The sequence below is a fragment of the Elephas maximus genome, chromosome 8 (assembly GCF_024166365.1).
Source record: "Elephas maximus indicus isolate mEleMax1 chromosome 8, mEleMax1 primary haplotype, whole genome shotgun sequence".
NCBI lineage: Eukaryota > Metazoa > Chordata > Mammalia > Proboscidea > Elephantidae > Elephas > Elephas maximus.
The window spans coordinates 51,220,052-51,229,638 of NC_064826.1; positions in this window are offsets into that span (position 1 = coordinate 51,220,052).

Genomic DNA, 9,587 nt, shown 5'->3' on the forward strand with positions numbered 1-9,587 from the left:
ATCAGTTTAGGGCTCCAGAGACTTCTATTTCAGGTAGGCTAATCTTAGCTGTTAACTCTCTGTATTTGCTTGTCTCTCCAGATTTTGGGGTGGTAATTTTTCTTATGACCTCAATTTGCTAATGGGTCTAAGAAAAGTGATTGCCTTCTGGTTTGCTCAGCTTTTTTCTTGTTGTAAGAAAGGCAGTGATAACTCTCAACTTTTTACATGGAAGAGCTGAAACGAGAAGTCCTGGTGAGCGTATTTGTCAGAACTCACCAAACTTGTACATTTTACCTCAACTTAAAAAAAAAAGAAGGTCATAGGAATTTTATTTGAGACTGTTGTTTTAGGGTGAAATATGAAAAAGAATTGGTAAAGATAACTTGAGGTTAAATGGCAGTGCAAGGTAATTGCCTCAAAGAGACTACATGAAAATTTACTTTTCCTCAAAATGAAGGTCCGTGATATGAGGGTTGTCTCAGTTTCATATCCATACTTAGCCCTAAACAGATTGCTATGTGTATCTCTTTCTGCCCCATATGCACTTTTAGCTTTACCAAAGCTCTACTGTGTAAGTAAAGATCTTTTTTCTTTCAAACCCTAGACCTGCTGCTGAGCTGATTTGAACTATTTCTTTTCTCACTCCACCTTTTCTCTATTATCCAGCCTCTAATCTAGTTTTGTGATAAACTGCTCAATAGGTATACATGTACCAAGATGGCTACATTTTTATATTTTTAACAAGAAGTTTTGCTTACCAATATATTTATGAGGTTACAGGAATATGAATATTTATAACCTACGATTTCAAATTAAACCAAAACGGAAATGTACTTGTCTCTGTATGCTAATCTTTTATGGAATAAACTGTAGCTTCTCATTGTAAAGTGGCCATGGGCCTTAGACCACCCAGAAGAAGCACTATAATGAGGTTTGACCCAATCAACTTGCACTGTAATGTCTTTTTCTTTTCACACCGCACTGATTTATTTGCTCTTCGTTTCCCATTTCTTCCTTTCTTTTTGGTTTGGAGGTTTGTTTCTTACTAGTTTTTTTCAGAATAAAGCATGACCTTTCCAAACCATTAATTTGATAATTTGGAACTGTAAGGCAGACTCATATTTCACTGTAGAAAAGCTAACTTTATAGTGAAACTCAAGGATATCGATCTCATAGTTTCTTGAAAATATTCTATTGGAAATTTAACATAATAGAATATAATCTTATTTGTGCATCATTTGGAACTATTTCATGTTCTTCTCTACCATGTTACAAACTCTTCGTGTGTTTTAGTGAAGAACACAGGTGTGCACCATCCATTGTCTTATTTAATTAAAACACAAAAGCTGGTTGTTCAACAGCAAATTATGTCAACCAATGTATGTTACTTCTAAGAGTTATTTTTAAATCCTAGAAAAAAAAATCATCTCCTCTTTATCATTTGTTTTACATTAGAATTTTTAAATGGTGTATTCTGACTGTCATAACTGAAGTTTGAATTATATACTTTTTAAACAAATTTAAGTATCTTGCCAGAACCAGTCATTGATATTTTTGGCCACAAAAGAAGGCTTTCTAGGTATTTGGCTAGACATTGGGATGAGAAAGGAAACAGGCAAATGCTGAATTTGCTAACATAAACATAAAATGTCTATAGTGTGTACCTTCTTTGCCATTTCTCAATTGCCAATTTTATAGAAAAAAAATGGAGGCTTTTTTTTTTATCTGCAGCATATTCAAGCAGATATGTTTTTCTCTATGTAATAAGCAATTTGCAATGATTGTACATTTTTTGGTTAAGAAATAATTTTGTAGAATATATTTTATTTTAAAAAATGTCAATGTATATTTAATACGCTCTTTTTCCCCCAAAGGATTGAAACCCAGCTAGAACCATTAGAACTATTTTAAGCAAAGAAGATTTGCTGGAAGGATACTGTGGCATCTCACCAAATTAACAAAGCTTAGCAGAAACCACACTGGCCATGTGAAGGTCTGAGACTGAAACCATGGGTTGGACTTCATCAGCATTCTCTCTCTTTCTCTGTCTCGCATCTCTGCTTTGGCTTCTTGCTATCTTCATCCCCTCCCAGTTCACATAGGCCTTCACCATACAAAAAAAGCTGGCTATTTCTATCATTCAAGGTTAACACCAGGCGAAGGAGGAGGAACTTATATGTATATAAAAGTTCCTCATAGAAAATTATCCATAGGAGTTTTCCAATTGACTCAGACTGCGTCCAGTTCCATTCTTAAACCATCTGCTATGACCAAGCAATAGGGTGCTCTGATACGACCAAGAAAAAGGCAGAGAGTGAAGGAGAGTATCCTGGGCAGACAAAAGAGCATGTATGGCTTAAGGAATTTTTAGTTATTAAAATTATTTCATTTTAATTACTAATGACTTTTTCATGAAAGCATTTCCTTCCCAGACAAACCTATAACCATAACATGATATTAAGGATATTTGTAAGGTTAGGTTTCTCTGTAAAGTATTTGGAAATGTAAATTTCATATCTCAAAACATTGTTAACTCATTATCATATTTTGATTATATACATCTGGATGCGGTTAGCCAGAACTTTACATAAAACTCTTTGATAGTTTGCCAGTAGCCATATTAATTATCAGTCTGTTTTTATGAAAAACTGTATTTGACTGGCCATGGTTCACATGTTTCCCAGTTTTTATACTTAACCTTTGATCATTTATTTCTGCTTCCATTAAGATTACAGCCTAGGAAACCCTATGGGGCAGTTCTACTCTGTCCTATAGGGTCACTATGAGTCAGAATCAACTTGACAGCAATGGATTTGGTTTTAGTTTTTTGAGTTTTGATCATTTATAATGTAAACTCCTCCTTCAAGTCCATCTAGTTAATATCGTGATTTACAAAATGGAATTGTAACAACTACTGTTGCTAGCACAAAACTTGTAAAACTCTGGAAATAAATTAAAATGAAAATCAATAAAAAGTGTTAATTGTAAAAAATTCAGGAAGGGACAGTTTCATGAAAGCAATAGTAAGACTTACCTTCTAAAAAGTTAAAGTATCTGTCATGGATTTTAAAAGTGGGGGAAAAAAGTGTATAACGATATACACTCTTTGCATTATATGAAACAATCTTGGTAAAATGTGTGTTACTATTAGTTTATCTACCTTCCAAAATGCTTTCTGTAATTCTAGTGTGGTATTAAATATAAAAAAAAAAAATATATACTGATGATAAATGCAGTGCAATGAATTGCTTTTATATGGCCTTTCTAGCTGTGGTCTTGTGACTCCCACAAAATGATTGGACAGTTTACTATCCAAATAAGGTGCATAAAACTCTTGCAGGGATTGGACAGTTCAATATGCAAATAAAGTGACTGTGGCTTACCAAGGGGATTGGTCAGTTTTGCCATCCTGCTAGGTTTATAAAGGCTAATTCCACAGAGGTTGAGGGGTACCTTATTACCATCAAGAAGAAGAGTCTGGAGTGGAGTCCATCGTTTGGACCAAGGACTTAGGGTCTCTGTGCTGAGAAACTCCTAGAGCCGGAGCAAATTCTAAAGATAACAAGAGACAGTCGTGGCGGGCCTGCTAAGCCCACAGAGAGAAAAAGCTGAGCACATTTGGCCAGGAGGCTTGCTGAGGGAGCTAAAAGAGTTGTAACACTCACTTGCTCATGCAGGGCAAAGTCCTGTGCCCCCTGCAGGGGTTGCCTCAGAGATTCCTGTGCAGGGGTCTTCCTACAGCAAGGCAGAGTCAGATGCTTCTGGGTAGAAGACCTGCCAGCGGAGCTAAAAGAGTTGTAACACTTGCTTGTGCAAGGCAAGAGAGGCCTGAGTGTGCCTCATGCAGGGGTTGTATGCTTCCCCACCCTGGGCAGCAGGGTCCTAGGTAGTATGGTAGTAAGAGGGCCTTACAGGCCTGGTTAGCATGGCAGGAGCTAGCAGCAGAGGCTTAGAAGGGTCTAATGGCAGAAGCTCAGGAGATTCTGTGCAGGGGCATTCCCTTTGGTAGGCAAGGGCCAACAAGTCTCAGCAGCAGAGTAGAAGCCTCAGGCAGCATAGTGGTAGCTAGTGGCAGCGCTAACATGAACATAGCATCTGACTTGAACCAAGGTGGGCCTGCCCAATGAAATAAGAATAGACAAGGGTAATTTGGGGAAGTATAAACAGTTCTCCTTTAAGAATCTATTGTTATTGTTTACTGTTTGCATTCTATAAATAATAATAATTACTTCACTTTGTCAACACTATGTAAGTGTCTCATGTGTCTGGCTCCATCACAGATGAGTGTGGCACCTATAGGATGGCTGATGCCTGTAAGGGTATGTGCCTCATTCCTAGCAGTCTAATGGCTGCCTGGAAGTTTGAGGGGCAGCCTGTCTGCATGTGCAGTGCGGAAAGACAGGCACGTACATGCAATGAATTTGACTAGGGCTTTACTCAATCATTTAATGGCACATTTTCTTTCCTTTAAGGAGTAAACATTATACCTTCTAATAATAGTTTAAATGGCCAAGCTTTTTGGTATATTTAGAATTTATAATAGAAAAGCAAAAAGGATTTATACCGGTGTTAATTCATCTTTTTGATAACAGATTGGAGAGAGTTACGTTTTAGAGTGGATAAATGGAAAACAATCCAACTAGATTCTTATTATTGTAAATTTTTTGTGTGCAAAAAATCTATTAATCAGCTTTTTCATGGTAATATAGTAAAACATGAAAAGGAATCACAAAAAGTATTTATGAATGTATTACCTACTTTATGTAAAGTTAGTAAAAGAGATTAAGAAGAAAATTTATGGGCATGTTATTACTACCTACCAGTTATCAAATGTTTTAAAAGGCATTGCACATGGTACAATATACATTAAAGCATAATAAATTAATCATGCAATGATTTTTATATACTTTATGTATGCAGATCATAAAATATACAAACTAATAAAATATGGTTAAACAAAAACAAATTTTGTTTCTTGTGTGATTTAGCTTTAAAGTTGGCTATATTCAATTCCCATTTTTATGTCCACTATGGCAGAAATGGAGCCCTGGTAGAGCAGTGGTTAAGAGCTCGGCTGCTAAACAAAAGGTCAGCAGTTCAAATCCACCAACTGCTCCTCGGAAACTCTGTGGGGAAATTCTACTCTGCCCTATAGAGTCCCTATGAGTTGGAATCAACTCTATGGCACTGGGTTTGGTTTGGAATGGCAGAAACATTTTATAAGAGGCATTATCCCTACCTTTTTTGTGACTTACACTACTAGAATAATTAGTGGAACAACACCTGGTATAGATAAGGAGTTAAGTTTTTAGCTAAGAATTTTTGAAAACTAACAACAAAGTAAAACTAATGCAAAACCGATGCCCCTATATTAAAGAATAAAAACTATTAGAGAGCTTATAAACACATAGTTATATCCAAAAATTATAAATAGTGTACAAAAACCTTTATTAGGAATTAATGAGAACCTTTCGCCAAGTCCAACTATATGAACTTCCCTTTTACTATCTACTACTAATTTCTTATGCTACACTATTTTTATGCTGCTACTCCATTTCCCTAATTCCCACTCGTTTCTTGGCTTAGACAGTCATGTGCTGGAATGGTCACTTTGTTGTATCAGAACATTTATTCCAAATTCAAGAAGAGTCTTGTTCTTTTTGGTGGAGTATTACTAAATATTTGAATTTTATATACAGATCCCTTATCTAATGCATATATAGTGTGCTGTTTTCCTTCATGCATTCTGTTAAACTCTGCCAGATGTTATTCATTATTCTAGAAATGTTTCTGTCTTTTTATATGGACCTGTAGCTTTATGTCTCCTTTGAACATTGTCTGTTCATTGACTCCCTTTTCTGTCTGCTTTATGCTTTGCTATGGATGGGGTAGGGGTGTTATTTCTAGTTTCTTGGGATAAGAACAGTAGCTTCCAGATAACAAGCTAAAAACAGATCCCCAACTGGAAAGAAATATGGGTGCCGTTGTGTTGCCTATAAAATAGTCCTTCTTTCTGTAAAAGTTTGAAGTTTTATTGTTCAACCTTTTGCATCCACTCTTAGTAAGCTGACTACACCACAGGTTTGAAAGCATAAAACAGCATGATGCGTTCAGGAAATGGAAGGGACTTTGTTATATGGCTAGACCATCTAAGTGGAGAAATGGTAGGAAATGAAAGCTAGAGAGGAATGCCTGGATCTTGTGACATACCTGCTCAACATTTCTGCCCCTTTCAGTAGACAGTGCAGAACTACTGAAAGGTTTTCAACATTCATTTTAACTAATTCACTCAGGTAGGGAAGTAATTAGTTTTAGAGAATAGAAGCATGTTAGAATTTAAGCATTCTTATTTGAGAATATTTGGTGAGGTTATTTTGTCACAGTATATTTGGTGCCAGGTGTGTTTGAATAAGGCTGTCAATGGCAGCAGATACACAAGCACGCACTGTATATATGGGTATAAACCCAACCCACTGCTGTTGAGTCTATTCCAACTCATAGTGACCCTACAGAACAGAGTAGAACTGCCCCACAGAGTTTCTAAGGAGAGCCTGGTGAATTCAAACTGCCAGCCTTTTGGTTAGAAACCATAGCTCTTAACCACTACACCACTAGGGTTTCCCTATATAGGTATAGATAAAAAAAAAAAAAAAAGATTGATATTTATAGATAGATAGATAGATAACCCACTAATATATATATATATATGTAAAATGTTGACCTATTGCCATTGATAAATAAATACATGAATGGATGAATGCATAAGGTTTAGTCATTCTTTGCTATAAATAGACAAAATTCTGATTATTGAACTATTTGGAAATCTAATGACTGAGCCCTGTAAATTTAATTTGGAACATATCAAAACTATGTGCCTACATAAAATAGAATGGCCATGTCAGAAGTTTTAAAATACGTGAGGATAAATGTCTAGATTGAAGAGAGAATGATGAATTTACGTATGTTAGATTCATACTGACTTGATGTTGTGCAATTTGCTATTGCTCTGATGTGCGGTTTGAGAATGACATTGAGGGATGGGATAGAGAACTGGAGAAGGGTAAGGTTCATACAATGGATATCATCAGGGAAGTCTGCTGGACAGCTTATTCAGTAAATTTAAAAACAACAAAAACTCAATGCTCTCGTATTTTGATATTGACTGCTAAATGGCTGTAGCAAATTGGAAGCAAAACCGTGTTGCATCATTATGAAGGTTTAGAACAAAGTTAATGGAAGTAGGGAAAGAGTGAAAGGCAAAAATAAGACAGACATTGTTCAGTTCAGGTAATAAATAGAGATGGATTTCGTGTGAGAAATGAGGCAGAATGATTTTTATATAATTCAAAAGTACCTGATTTTGGAATTAAAAGGCCTATTGCCTTTTATTTTAAAAACATTCATTCAACATTTCCTATATGCCAAGATTGCGCAGGATGTTGATGATAAAGCAGTAAACTATACAAACCAAGTCCCTTTTTTCATAGAAATTGTATTTTACTGGGGAAGAACAATAATAATCAAATAAGCAAATAAATAAATGTTATGAACCAAATCAAAGTTAGATGAAGGGACATAAAGTGAAAGAAAATAGGAAAGAACTATGTTCAAAAGAGAAGGTGGAGGACTTACCGAGGACAAGGTATCTGAGCCAAGACTTAATTAAGAGAAGTGAGGAAATGAATGAAAGGTATTTCTATTACCTTTGGCTTAATTGCATTCATATCTTGGGCTTTAGGGCTGGCTCTAATTCGCATGTCTGTCTCATCATTACCTTTCTTTTTTCTACAGTGCAACTGGGGAGCTATTTTTCATCATTTAGTGAGCTAAGTTTGAGACCAGCACAGCTGGCAAGCAGTCTTATGTTTTCTGTTACAGCATTGCCGATAAGTTTCTTCTCCAAACTTTGCATGCGGTTCTAGACACATTTTATCTGAATCATGATCCCTAGAGATGAATACTTGTATCTTACATTCCAAGAATATTGAATCCCTGAATCAGGGCATCTGCCATTTCCCTTCTTTTCCGTTCACCTATATACCGTCTTCCATCATACAATGCATCAGGCCTCTTCTCTAGCATAAATGAGATTGTTCAACACCACCACCCAGGTACCAGTTTATCTTTAGTCTTACATTAAGGCCACAAGTACAGTGTCAGTTTCTTCTTAGAGAGTTTGTTCAGATTTTCAAAAGTATCTGGCCATGTATTTGGAAAACACTGAAATTTTCTAATCGTTTTGCTTGTGAATGAGGAAACACTTTTGTTGCTGTAATTTTGCTCCTGGCTACCCTTTTGGTGAGGCATCCTATCCTGGTGGCACAGTTGTTAAGTGCCTGGCTGCTAACTGAAAGGTCAGTGGTTCAAACTCACGAGCTGATCGGAGGAAGAAAGATGTGCAGGTCTACTTCCATAAAGATTTACAGCCTAGAAAATGTCTTGGGGCAGTTCCACTCTGTCCTATAGGGTCGCTATGAGTCAGAATCAACTTCACAGCAATGAGTTTACCCATTTGGTGATTTGAAGACCATAACGGACAATTCCAGACACACCCAAGTTTGTGTTTACGCTCTTGAGGCAGACAGCCTCAGAACCCAACCCCTCTTTAAATAACCTTCTCTAGCTGATCCTCCTATACCAAGCAGAATAGGCTGCACATTCTTCTTCAATTTTCTTTGACAAGAAACCACAGAACAGGCCATAACATAGCTGGCCTCAACTGGTTTTAGCAGGTTTTCAATGCCATCTTGTCACTCTAAGTGACCTGTCAACTTATTAAGTGTAAAATATCTATAAGCACCCTACCTCTGGGTGGAGACTTATCATGCTAATGAAGGAAAACTGACCTGACCTCTTCCTTCATTCCTGGGGAATCGAACCTTTGTCTAGAGAAAATGCATAGTCATCCCCAAGCCCCAAGTGCCTACATGAAGGTCAGTCCTGAATATTTATGATGAATTTACATTTCCTTGTCTGCTGTCTGTAAAAGGCTACCTCCCTAAGCTGCCTGTGAGCAGTTTGGAGTCAGCAGCCCCAACTGTCTCCTTTCCTTGTGCAATGAAATAACGGAACCTTTCTCCTCTCCCACCTCAGCCTCTTGTTTATTGGCTGTAACGAGTCACGCAGAGCAGAACCTGGGTTTCCACCCTGCAACATTGTTGTCCTTGAAGTCAGTAAAAATAGTAAAATTAAGTATATTTAATAAATAAAGGAAGGTGGAATCAAAAGGTGGATTCAGATGTTTTCATATTCACCAAGTGCATTCAATGAAGAATCCTTTATTACATCTTTCTTGAAATTTGTTAATGAGTTACATAAAGTGTTAGAAGTTGTGCTTCTATAGCTCTGAATTCCTACTAAATCTAAAAGCCATAAAAGTATCTACGATGGCTAGAATCAAGTGATGGCAAAGAAAAAATTAAAAATCATATTAATATTTTATTAACTATATTCTTTTTCTTTCATTATTCTATTCTTTCTTCTGCTCCATCCTTTTTTCTGTGTTATTCTTAGAATAACACTCTCAAGACAAGTATTTAGCATAGGCTAGAAACATTTGCACTCCAAGGATGAAAGCCATTTTACAAATAATTTAATTAACATAA